At 44.7% G+C, this 13,095-nt stretch overlaps 2 non-coding genes and 1 pseudogene across 2 annotated transcripts; all 3 read right to left on the bottom strand.

Moving 5' to 3' along the window:
* LOC116802987 lies at window positions 1–9,414 on the bottom strand (annotated as a pseudogene).
* Window positions 9,415–9,808: 394 nt separating this feature from the next.
* Window positions 9,809–9,987, bottom strand: LOC116802982. Its single transcript, XR_004363291.1, has one exon. It is a non-coding gene; the product is annotated as a 5.8S ribosomal RNA (ribosomal RNA).
* Window positions 9,988–10,674: 687 nt separating this feature from the next.
* LOC116802985 lies at window positions 10,675–12,669 on the bottom strand. Its single transcript, XR_004363294.1, has one exon. It is a non-coding gene; the product is annotated as a small subunit ribosomal RNA (ribosomal RNA).
* Between the last annotated feature and the right edge of the window lie 426 nt (window positions 12,670–13,095).

Raw genomic sequence — 13,095 nt, 5'->3', positions numbered from 1 at the left:
TCGAATCATCAAGCAAAGGATAAGCTTCAGTGGATCGCAGTATGGCAGCTGCTCAACCACTTACAACACCTTGCCTGTTACAAAAGTCGTTTACAATTGATTCTAGGCTTTGTCATTGTATTAAATAATGCTTTTATATGTAACTAGCGCGGCATCAGGTGATCGAAGATCCTCCTAATTTACTATGTTACAAATTACATTGGCATCACATCCATTGTCGTTTATAAAATAAATTATAAACTTTAAATGGTTTAGAAGCCATACAATGCAAATTGCCCCTTATTTATCATTGCAGTCCAGCACGGATACGACCTTAGAGGCGTTCAGGCATAATCCAACGGACGTAGCGTCATACCACTGTTCGCTCGAACAAGTATTGTGCCATTGGTCCGTACCTGCGGTTCCTCTCGTACTACGCAGGAATGCTGTCGCAACAACGTTTTGTCATTAGTAGGGTAAAACTAACCTGTCTCACGACGGTCTAAACCCAGCTCACGTTCCCTTGCATGGGTGAACAATCCAACGCTTGGTGAATTTTGCTTCACAATGATAGGAAGAGCCGACATCGAAGGATCAAAAAGCGACGTCGCTATGAACGCTTGGCCGCCACAAGCCAGTTATCCCTATGGTAACTTTTCTGACACCTCTTGTTAAAAACTCTTTAAACCAAAAGGATCGATAGGCCGAGCTTTTGCTGTCCCTGTGTGTACTGAACACCGAGATCAAGTCAGCATTTGCCCTTTTGCTCTATGTGTGGTTTCTGTCCGCACTGAGCTGGCCTTGGGACACCTCCGTTATTATTTGAGAGATGTACCGCCCCAGTCAAACTCCCTACCTGGCAATGTCCTTGAATTGGATCATACCTGAGTAATTGGAGTTATACCAAATTTTCAAATCAAAAATACATAAATGCATCGTTTTATTAAAGAATTTGTTTGCGATTATATAACAAACTCGTGATACTTTGATCAAGAAGCTTGCATCAAAACCCAATACCATAAGATATAATAAATATATCCGTATAATGGCTAGGAAATGATACACGTTCCATTTAATCAAGTAAGTAAGGAAACAATAAGAGTAGTGGTATTTCATTGACGATACCAAACCGAGGTCTAATATCTCCCACTTATTCTACACCTCTTATGTCTCCTTACACTGCCAGATTAGAGTCAAGCTCAAAAGGGTCTTCTTTCCCCGCTAATTATTCCAAGCCCGTTCCCTTGGCTGTGGTTTCGCTAGATAGTAGATAGGGACAGTGACTTTCGGACCTCTCCGAACTTGTTTTACGTGGCGTGTTCCACACTGAAGGGATTACAACCACGACACCCTGAACACCCACAAGTGGTGCATGTATCAACATGGTGCATGAGTCTGGATACGCCAGACAAACGTCCCGGACTGGAAGCTATAGCTATGTACATAGCGACCACCCCGGTAGCAATTCGAGTACTTGCTTGCCGGGCAAGCACTCCCCCTTGCTGAGGAGCGAGATCTACCTAAAATCTCTACTGATCTCTGGGTCACAGCACCCGAGTTTTGCGCAACTAGCACCGTAACTCAAACGTCGAACACGAAGGCTCTACCCGCGATATGGGTATCAACCACAGCCACCACGATACTCCCACCAGGGGGCCTACCTCAATGTGCTGTCTTGGAGCAGCACAACCCGTGGTACCGAAAGAGAGGCTCGGTGGGCCTCCTCCTTTTGCTCCGACAAGCATGGTTAGAGGAACCAGTCGCTATATTAGTCGCCTCTTACGACAAGCAATAGCGGGCTGTGGAAGTATTCTCGCCCGCTAACCACACGGCGAAGTTTTGGGCTAAATACCCCTCCTCCTACGGAACACCTCGTCCGCAAACGCTGCCAGCCGTTGAATCCTCTGCTGATCTTCCAGGATTCTATTGAAGGTCCAGTTTTCGCCAAGGCGCTGCACTCCAAGTCCATCGAGGTTTCGCAAATCTGCATATAGAGGACAAGCGCACAATATGTGCATCCAGTCCTCATATGGATCACCACAAGCGCAAGCAGTGGTATCGCTGAGGGCTCTCCCTTGCAAAAATGCGTTAAACGACCCGTGACCTGTCAGCAGGAAAGACGTCCTCATCGAGAATCCAAAGCTTGGATCTCGATAGGCGAGAGTGACGTATGGGATGAACTTGTGCGTCACCCGTCCTGGTTCGCTGTCGTCATCCCATCTGTTTTGCCAATTCTGCAGCAAGCACTCCTCTAGGCGAGTCTTCCTCTGCTTCCAGCTTAGACACGTAGTGTCCTCGCCGTATAGCCAGTCGTTCTCCTCCAGCGGGTATCCACGCTTCAGCTTGTACTTGACCGCTAAAAACTTAGCAGCCAAGTCAAGCGGGGGAGCTCCGCCAAGTACCTGCAGTGCCACTGTGGACACTGTTCGGCATACCGAAAGGCATCCAAGCAGGATTAGCCTCTGGCAGGAGGCTAGTCGTCTCCGGGCGGCTACCTGTTCGGCGGTGTCATACCATACCGGGGCACCAAACAGCACACAAGGTGCCATGAGTCCGTCATATATGGTCCGCCTGGCTCGAGGACTGAAGCCCCAGTCGGCTCGAAGCACACGCGCCAATGCTCCAACGACTCCGGTCATCCGCTGGCGAAGCGAAGCTATGTGCGTGAGGAATTTCATTCCTTCACTGACCGTGATGCCAAGGTACCGACAGCTACGCACATACGGAAGGTTCGCTCCAGCAAACCTCACCGTAGGCGCACGTCTCAAGGCACCTTTCAGCAGCATTATTACCGTCTTGCTGGTCGAGACGGTAACGCCAACTTCCGCTCCCCACGCTTCTACGATGGACATCAGCTCTGCACCTTTTTCCTCTAGCTCAGCTCGGGAATTTCCCTCGACGAGAAGCAGCAAGTCATCCGCGTATGCACTCAGCTGGCAATACGGCTGGAGACGCTGAAGCAGTACATCCATCAGTATGTCCCAGATAAATGGGCCACTGATTGACCCCTGCGGGCAGCCTCTAGTTACCGGTACATCCACAGTACCGGAACTGCTTCGGATCACTGCTCTTCGGCCGGAGAAAAAGCTCTGCCACAAGCCCATCTCCCGGCATCCCAAGTCGGCTAGTCGGCGGAGTGCAGCACTCCATTCGACGTTGTCGAATGCTCCTTTGAAGTCCACGAATGTGCCGAGCACGTATTGCGCCGGGCTGGCACAAACACTGCTCTTCACGTGCCTCCAAGCATCCTCCACACATCGTCCTTGGCGAAATCCAAATTGCCATCTGCAGCCTTCCGGAAGAACTTCTCTCACACGATTCACCATGATGGCCTCGAGCACCTTACCAAAGACTGGTAGCAAGCATATTCCTCTATATGAGGAGGGCTCACATTTGTCCTTATCTGGCCCTTTGAGCAGCGAGACAACTCGTGGGCACTTCCACTCAGCGGGAAAGTATCCTAATCGGATGCATCGGGAAAACAACGATGCAAGGTGCTCGGGTATGGCGCGCCAGACTGCCTTGCAGATAGTGCCATTAATGCCGTCCAAGCCGGGAGAGCGCCTGCTCTTCAACCGGGCAACACATGCATCAACCTCGAATACTTCGAGGGCCGGTGGGACTTCCTCCGCGATGGCAGTCGGTGCTTCGGACTCCGCAACTGGGAAGAAATTGCGGAGGAGCACTCGTGCACAGTCACCCCAATCGGTGATCATCTCGCCATTCACGCGGAGGCACCCAATCTCCGTGCACTTCCTGCGGCCTCGGCAAATCTTATAGACGCGCCCCCATGGGTCGTCGGCATGATCTCCCACGAAGCGTTTCCACTCATCCATTTTCGCCCTCCAAATGAGCTTCTTGTAGTTGGCTGAGGCCCGCCTCAGGTCGACCAATACACGCTCTATTGCGGCATCATCATCATGACGCCTTCCATTTTGAAGTAGGCGACGAAGTCTCCGGACTTCGCGCCTTGCATCACAGAGGTCGGCAGTCCACCAACGTGCTCTCCTGCTGGGCAATCGGATGGACTTTCTTCCCAGCGCAATATCACATACATTATGTACTATACTGCGCAGGGTCGAAACTTGCTGGTCCAACGGCGACTCTGAGAAGTTTTCCGGAAGTTCGGCTGCTCTACTCACCATTTCCTCCTTGAACAATCGCCAACGTGCATTGGAGAAGTTCCAGGACGGCACAGGAGCTATGCTCTCAACTGCGCGCGCGGTAGTTGGTTCGGCCACAACAGTAATGATGTTGTGGTCACTCAATTCCCACTCGTCCACTCTCCACTCATATGTGGCCCACATAGATGCTGCCTCATTGACGATTGTCACGTCGATATCGCTTGTAGCTCTGTAATTATCGAACGTGTACACCTCTGTTGACTGGTTTAGGGCGGCGACTCTTGCCTCCAGCATCCACTCTGACAGCAGCTCACCCCGTCTGTAGTTAGCTTGCCCCTCGGCATGACGAGAGAGTTTGCTAAGCCACATGGGGGACACTGCATTCGCGTCGAGGCCCAGGATTGCGGGGGTTCTGCTGGCCTGCAGCAGGACCGCATCCATGTACCGGATGTACGGTTCCAGAGGTGCATCATACTGGCAGTATGCGGCGCAAAGGAAGATTGAGCCAAAACTCCCTTTCACGACCAGACATACGCCATAATCTGTGGTGAGGGTCTCCACTGGCATACAGATGGCTTCCTGGTGATCCACTAGGATGGCTGCCTTCCCTCGCCGATCGATGAAAATTCTCATTCCTTCAGGCAGCACATCCATTCCGTCCCCGCGAGATACGGCTCCTGCACCAGCGCGAACATAGACTCCGATCTCCTGAGTCGGACTCCGAGCTCGATGGTCGCAGCTCGGCCTCGGCCACAGTTCGCTTGGATGAAGCTAAACATTAGTGTCTAGCTTGCACCCTCGCCAGCAACGCCCCGTATATCGGGCAAACGCTCGAGAGCATGTAATGCCCCGAGGGTTGCCCTCTGTGGCGGCAGTTCCGGCAGTCCACCGGGTTTTGGCACTTTGCCGCAGTGTGGCCTTGTTGCCCGCACTGGCGACAGACACTATCCTTCTGCCGGCATTCGCTGACCTTGTGGTCGAAACCCACACATCTGTGGCAGGCGTATGTGCGGACCTGTGACCGGCATCGGAATGAGAACCACTTGATGTAGACACGACCTACATCAAGCTTCGCCATCGCCCGGTCGTCAACCTCCAGCGTCACATTTACTGTGGCGCCGTCAGCTACCGACCACGCCTTGGTCACCAGGTGCACTGACTTCTTAAACTGGGCCAGATTCATTTCGCTGTCGAAGTTGTTTTCGTGGAGCTCCTTCATAAACTCCTCAGGGCCGATAGCTGTGTCGACGTCATATACGACGACCTTCGGCTTCTCGGCCGCATTCCGTGCCACATTTAGGCCAACCTCGGCGAATCTTTTTGAAGCGACCACCTTCTGCAGCTCTCCCACCGAAGGAGTGCGAATGATCGCACCACCACCTCGACGGAGCTCACGGACCTCGTGTACTCTGACTCCGAGAGAGGGTGCAACCATCGTTCGCACCTTTTCCGCTATGTCTTTCCCCGATAGCGCAGGGTCGTCGCACTTCACCACCGCTGACCACGTCTCGCGGACCTTGGTAGTCCGCGGGGCAGCGATGGGTGCAACCTGCTGCATCTGGGGAGCATTGGCGGCCGTATTTTTCAACAGATTCAACGACGGCGGCGGCGGTGGCGGCATAGCAAGCCGCGTCTCCAGCTCTCCGCACCGGAGCATTAGCGCCAACACCAGCTCATCGTAGCGGCTGATAGCATATGAGAGCTCTTCCGTGTCCACTTCTCCTAGTCTGCGGAAGCTGCTTCTCACCATGCGCTGTGTGGCCGACAGCTCTGCCATCATGGCTGCTTGCCCAGCACGGGCGGCAGCGGTGGCGGCAGTGGCAGTGGTGGCAACAATTTTAGCAGCAGTGAAAACGGCGGAGGCAGCAGTGTGGTCGGCAGCAGGGGCAGCAGTAGGATCAGCAGCGGTGGCAGCAGCGTGGGGGGGGCAGCATCAATGGCAGCGTTCTCCGTAGCCGCCCGGGCGTCCTCCAGCGACGAAAACGGCTCCTCCAGTACCCCAACGGGTTCTGGCACTCCATTCGATGCCAGGGCAACCAATTTCGCCTGCGTTGGCGCCGAGCTCTTAGATGCCAGATGGCTTCTGCGCCTGCCTCGTCTGGACTTCATCGAGGCACTACTTCCGCTCAAGGCACTCGCGCTGCTGTCGCTCTCCATCGGCATAAATACGATGGTGGCTCCACCTACCGTCGACGCCAGCAACCGTATGCTCGTTTACTCGCTGACAAAAGGTAGTTGCTCTGGAACTCGAGCTCCACCTATCGGTAGAGTCTGGTAGCACTAAAACTCTCCCTAGACACAAACCTTAGCAGTGACTCCCACCAATAAGCTTTGTGACAGCTGATCAAAAAGCTTACTCGAAAAACTTACTCGTAAGTTCGCCTTCAGCACGTGCTAAGTGGAAAATTCCCAACAATTAATTGTTAATTACTTCCAAACCGCTTGTTTATAACACACGAAAATTAGCACACGACTTTCGCGGAGCACTAATTCACCGATTTTATTACTTTCCAAACACGGAAAACCAAGTTCTTCGCAATCTGTACACGAGCGCAACGAAAACACGTCCGTCGTTAATCCATTCATGCGCGTCACTAGATAGGGACAGTAGGAATCTCGTTAATCCATTCATGCGCGTCACTAATTAGATGACGAGGCATTTGGCTACCTTAAGAGAGTCATAGTTACTCCCGCCGTTGACCCGCGCTTACTTGAATTTCTTCACTTTGACATTCAGAGCACTGGGCAGAAATCACATTGTGTCAACACCCGCTAGGGCCATCACAATGCTTTGTTTTAATTAGACAGTCGGATTCCCCAAGTCCGTGCCAGTTCTGAATTGATTGTTAATTGATAATCGTTATAATTGATAAGAACTAATTGGTTTAACCCAAATAGTATTCTTAAAAATTTTAGCAAGAAAGTTCCACAATTGGCTACGTAACTAAACTATCCGGGGAACAAGTAACTAACATAAATGCTAGAAACTCTATTTACCCAGAACGAGCACATAAACCATGTTATTGTTTCCCAATCAAGCCCGACTATCTCAATCTTCAGAGCCAATCCTTATCCCGAAGTTACGGATCTAATTTGCCGACTTCCCTTACCTACATTATTCTATCGACTAGAGACTCTTCACCTTGGAGACCAGCTGCGGATATTGGTACGGCCTGTTGAGAAGTTTGCGTGTCCCCACCATAAATTTTCAAGGTCCGAGGAGAAAATATCGACACAACAGTATATGTCATGCTCTTCTAGCCCATCTACCATATCTCTCTGCGAAAGACTTCCATGGTAGTACGGCTATAAAACAGAAAAGAAAACTCTTCCGATATCTCTCGACGGCTTCTTTATGGTCGTTCCTGTTGCCAGGATGAGCACGAGGCCCATATTTAATAACAAACGGATACTCAACAGGTTACGGAATTGGAACCGTATTCCCTTTCGTTCAAAATTATTCAAGTGTATTATATTCGCTTTGTTTATATAGTTAGGCATTTTTGTTTTACTTGAAAATTTTCGGCTTTCGCCTTGAACTTAGGACCGACTAACTCGTGATCAACCACTGTTCACACGAAACCCTTCTCCACTTCAGTCCTCCAAGGTCTCATTCGATTATTTGCTACTACCACCAAGATCTGTACCAATGGCAGCTCCATGCAGGCTTACGCCAAACACTTCTACGCATACCATTGTACCTTCCTACTCACTAAAGTTTCAAAATTTATATCACAAGTAATATAAATCATCTACTTTAGCGGTAATGTATAGGTATACAACTTAAGCGCCATCCATTTTAAGGGCTAGTTGCTTCGGCAGGTGAGTTGTTACACACTCCTTAGCGGATTTCGACTTCCATGATCACCGTCCTGCTGTTTTAAGCAACCAACGCCTTTCATGGTATCTGCATGAGTTGTTAATTTGGGCACCGTAACATTACGTTTGGTTCATCCCACAGCGCCAGTTCTGCTTACCAAAAGTGGCCCACTGGGCACATTATATCATAACCTTGAACTTCATATCAAGAAAGTTAAGGTTCTTACCCATTTAAAGTTTGAGAATAGGTTAAGATCGTTTCGACCCTAAGGCCTCTAATCATTCGCTTTACCAGATAAGATTATTTTATATAATATTAAAATGCACCAGCTATCCTGAGGGAAACTTCGGAAGGAACCAGCTACTAGATGGTTCGATTGGTCTTTCGCCCCTATACTCAATTCTGACAATCGATTTGCACGTCAGAACTGTTTCGGTCTTCCATCAGGGTTTCCCCTGACTTCAACCTGATCAAGTATAGTTCACCATCTTTCGGGTCACAGCATATATGCTCAAGGTACGTTCCAGTTAGAGGCATAAATAATATAAATATACATTATACATAACTATATAGAACGCCCCGGGATTGTGTTAATTAGCTATAAATAGCTAAAAAACTAATCCCATTATTAGTCAAGTTAATTACGCTATTAGGTTTACATCCCAATAACTTGCACATATGTTAGACTCCTTGGTCCGTGTTTCAAGACGGGTCCCGAAGGTATCCTGAATCTTTCGCATTGTTAATCATACAAGAGCATATAATAAACACAAAAATCAATGATAATTATGCCATTATATAATTCCGAAAAATTAACGCTCTGTAATAATATAAATCTATCAGCACTTTATCAAATTAATAACATTTATTCTGTGTTAAAATGCAAGCAATTTAATTGGAATAAACTATAAGTTATATTTTATGATAAATTTGGGATATGCTAATAGATTACAATGTCCTTATATGGAAAAAATGCACATTATTCTTAATAATATTATTTAAATATTACAATTTTAATGATGAATTTTCCATAACGGATATTCAGGTTCATCGGGCTTAACCTCTAAGCAGTTTCACGTACTGTTTAACTCTCTATTCAGAGTTCTTTTCAACTTTCCCTCACGGTACTTGTTTACTATCGGTCTCATGGTTATATTTAGTTTTAGATGGAGTTTACCACCCACTTAGTGCTGCACTATCAAGCAACACGACTCTTTGGAAACATCATCTAGCAATCATTAACGTTATACGGGCCTGGCACCCTCTATGGGTAAATGGCCTCATTTAAGAAGGACTTAAATCATTAATTTCTCATACTAGAATATTGACGCTCCATACACTGCATCTCACATTTGCCATATAGACAAAGTGACTTAGTGCTGAACTGTTTTCTTTTCGCTCGCCGCTACTAAGAAAATCCTTGTTAGTTTCTTTTCCTCCCCTAATTAATATGCTTAAATTCAGGGGGTAGTCCCATATGAGTTGAGGTTGTATATATAACTATATTTTGCCATAAATTCTTTATATATAAATGATAAAACAATCAATTAAATTCGTTATAAATAGTTCCAATAGTTCTTGTAAGCAAAGTCATTTTTATCCATTTAACGAACCAACGAAGAATAATAACAAAACCAAGATTTTTCTTTTTCCGAATCATTAATAAGAGACAATTCTAGATGAAAAATATTTCAATTTTTTATGCTAGACATTTCTCAGTATTATTTGATTGAAAAAGAAAATATTTCTCTTCGTTTTTCACATTCAAATGTGAGATAATGTTTTTCATTTCTTTTTTAATATTATGAATAAAATCATTATTTAATCCAATAATATACCATATGCTTATAAAAAATTTATAAACAACTTAATTAGCATAGTCTTACAACCCTCAACCATATGTAGTCCAAGCAGCACTATAAAATTAATTAAAGTACATAACAGCATGGACTGCGATATGCGTTCAAAATGTCGATGTTCATGTGTCCTGCAGTTCACACGATGACGCACAGTTTGCTGCGTTCTTCATCGACCCATGAGCCGAGTGATCCACCGCTTAGAGTTTTATAATTCAATTTTATATAATGTCAATATTGTTTTTATTGAAAGAAATTAAAAATACACCATTTTACTGGCATATATCAATTCCTTCAATAAATTTATTTTTATACCTAAAATAAATGTTGCGAAATGTCTTAGTTTCATATAAGCATTATGTATCATAATAATCTGGTTATGGTTTGCTATTTTGGGTGACACATACTGCAAAATTTATATAAAACATTAACCTGATGGATGACAGGTACAAACATTGTATATTTTAGGTTGTTGCATTAGCCAACGTATGCTCATAACATAGATGAACAATACATATTCGCAACGCGTGTATATTATGGTCCATATACACACACACTTATTTTGATTACCACACATTCAAAATTATTTTTATTTTAATTCGACTTCTACTTTCGAATTTAGTTTAGTTTCTTCGATTTCCATTTTCGAGAATTTGTTTTTATAGGAAACGCCGTTGTTGTAGTAAGTACTGCCACAAATACGCACAGCAACATTAATAATGTTAAAGTCTTTTTATGAGGTTGCCAAGCCCCACATATAAAATAAAAGCCATCTTCATTTTATTTTGACTTTAACTTTTGATTCCGTGGAATCATTTTGTAATATTTTTATTTTGGTAAATTGTATTTATTTGTATTATAACAAATATTTATTAACGATAAGGATATTATACAATAATGATCCTTCCGCAGGTTCACCTACGGAAACCTTGTTACGACTTTTACTTCCTCTAAATAATCAAGTTCGGTCAACTTTTGCGAAACAACCGTAACACGCAAGGCGTCACAGTGATCACGTCCGGAGACCTCACTAAATAATTCAATCGGTAGTAGCGACGGGCGGTGTGTACAAAGGGCAGGGACGTAATCAATGCGAGTTAATGACTCACACTTACTGGGAATTCCAAGTTCATGTGAACAGTTTCAGTTCACAATCCCAAGCATGAAAGTGGTTCAGCGGTTTACCCGGACCTCTCGGTCTAGGAAATACACGTTGATACTTTCATTGTAGCGCGCGTGCAGCCCAGGACATCTAAGGGCATCACAGACCTGTTATTGCTCAATCTCATTATTGCTAGACGCAATTTGTCCATTTAAGAAGCTAGTGTCCTTATAATGGGACAAACCAACAGGTACGGCTCCACTTACATAAACACATTCAAACACAATAAACATTTTACTGCCACCATGAATGAAGGCTACATAAGCTTCAGCACCATAATCCTGAAGATATCTATTTAATATATTTGAGTCTCGTTCGTTATCGGAATTAACCAGACAAATCACTCCACGAACTAAGAACGGCCATGCACCACCACCCATAGATTCGAGAAAGAGCTATCAATCTGTCTTACACACTTATGTTCGGACCTGGTAAGTTTTCCCGTGTTGAGTCAAATTAAGCCGCAGGCTCCACTCCTGGTGGTGCCCTTCCGTCAATTCCTTTAAGTTTCAGCTTTGCAACCATACTTCCCCCGGAGCCCAAAAGCTTTGGTTTCCCGGGAAGCGACTGAGAGAGCCATAAAAGTAGCTACACCCAATTGCTAGCTGGCATCGTTTATGGTTAGAACTAGGGCGGTATCTGATCGCCTTCGAACCTCTAACTTTCGTTCTTGATTAATGAAAACATCTTTGGCAAATGCTTTCGCTTAAGTTAGTCTTACGACGGTCCAAGAATTTCACCTCTCGCGTCGTAATACTAATGCCCCCAAACTGCTTCTATTAATCATTACCTCTTGATCTGAAAACCAATGAAAGCAGAACAGAGGTCTTATTTCATTATCCCATGCACAGAATATTCAGGCATTTGAAGCCTGCTTTAAGCACTCTAATTTGTTCAAAGTAATAGTACCGGCCCACAATAACACTCGTTTAAGAGCACTAGTGCAGGTTTTTAAATAGGAGGAACATATGAAAAAATACAAGTATTTAATCACATATAAGAACTCCACCGGTAATACGCTTACATACATAAAGGTATAGTACTAACCACAATTGTAAGTTGTACTACCCGTATGAAGCACAAGTTCAACTACGAACGTTTTAACCGCAACAACTTTAATATACGCTATTGGAGCTGGAATTACCGCGGCTGCTGGCACCAGACTTGCCCTCCAATTGGTCCTTGTTAAAGGATTTAAAGTGTACTCATTCCAATTACAGGGCCTCGGATATGAGTCCTGTATTGTTATTTTTCGTCACTACCTCCCCGAGCTGGGAGTGGGTAATTTACGCGCCTGCTGCCTTCCTTAGATGTGGTAGCCGTTTCTCAGGCTCCCTCTCCGGAATCGAACCCTGATTCCCCGTTACCCGTTGCAACCATGGTAGTCCTAGATACTACCATCAAAAGTTGATAGGGCAGACATTTGAAAGATCTGTCGTCGGTACAAGACCATACGATCTGCATGTTATCTAGAGTTCAACCAATATAACGATCTTGCGATCGCTTGGTTTTAGCCTAATAAAAGCACATGTCCCATAAGGTTCATGTTTTAATTGCATGTATTAGCTCTAGAATTACCACAGTTATCCAAGTAACTGTTAACGATCTAAGGAACCATAACTGATATAATGAGCCTTTTGCGGTTTCACTTTTAATTCGTGTGTACTTAGACATGCATGGCTTAATCTTTGAGACAAGCATATAACTACTGGCAGGATCAACCAGAATAATGTTTTTCCTTCATATTCCATTCATATTTTTTGAATCGAAATAAGCAATATAATAGATATATAGATTTTTCACTTTATATAATTCCATGATTTTTATTATATTGAATAAAATTCAATATTTCGCCTTTGGGTAAAATTTTAAATATATAAATATAAGTAAAAAATCTATTCGATTACGGCCATTTTTATATAGCATTCGTAATCCATATTTTCATTTTTAATTTATACTTGTTTTACCAATATAACAAGAATTTCATATAATTATTGTAATATATATGTTTCTATAATTTTATCTTTTTATATATACATATTTCATTATAAAATATCATTTTATTTCCAACATACATAATTATTGTATCCACACATGTACAATTTTTGTTTAACCAATATAAATATTAAGTTAAATCATTTGCATTTTGAAGAT

The sequence above is a fragment of the Drosophila sechellia genome, unplaced genomic scaffold, assembly GCF_004382195.2.
Source record: "Drosophila sechellia strain sech25 unplaced genomic scaffold, ASM438219v1 U_264, whole genome shotgun sequence".
NCBI classification, from domain to species: Eukaryota; Metazoa; Arthropoda; class Insecta; order Diptera; family Drosophilidae; genus Drosophila; species Drosophila sechellia.
The sequence above is the reverse complement of the archived record's forward strand: the minus strand, read 5'-3'. Positions and strand labels throughout refer to the sequence as shown.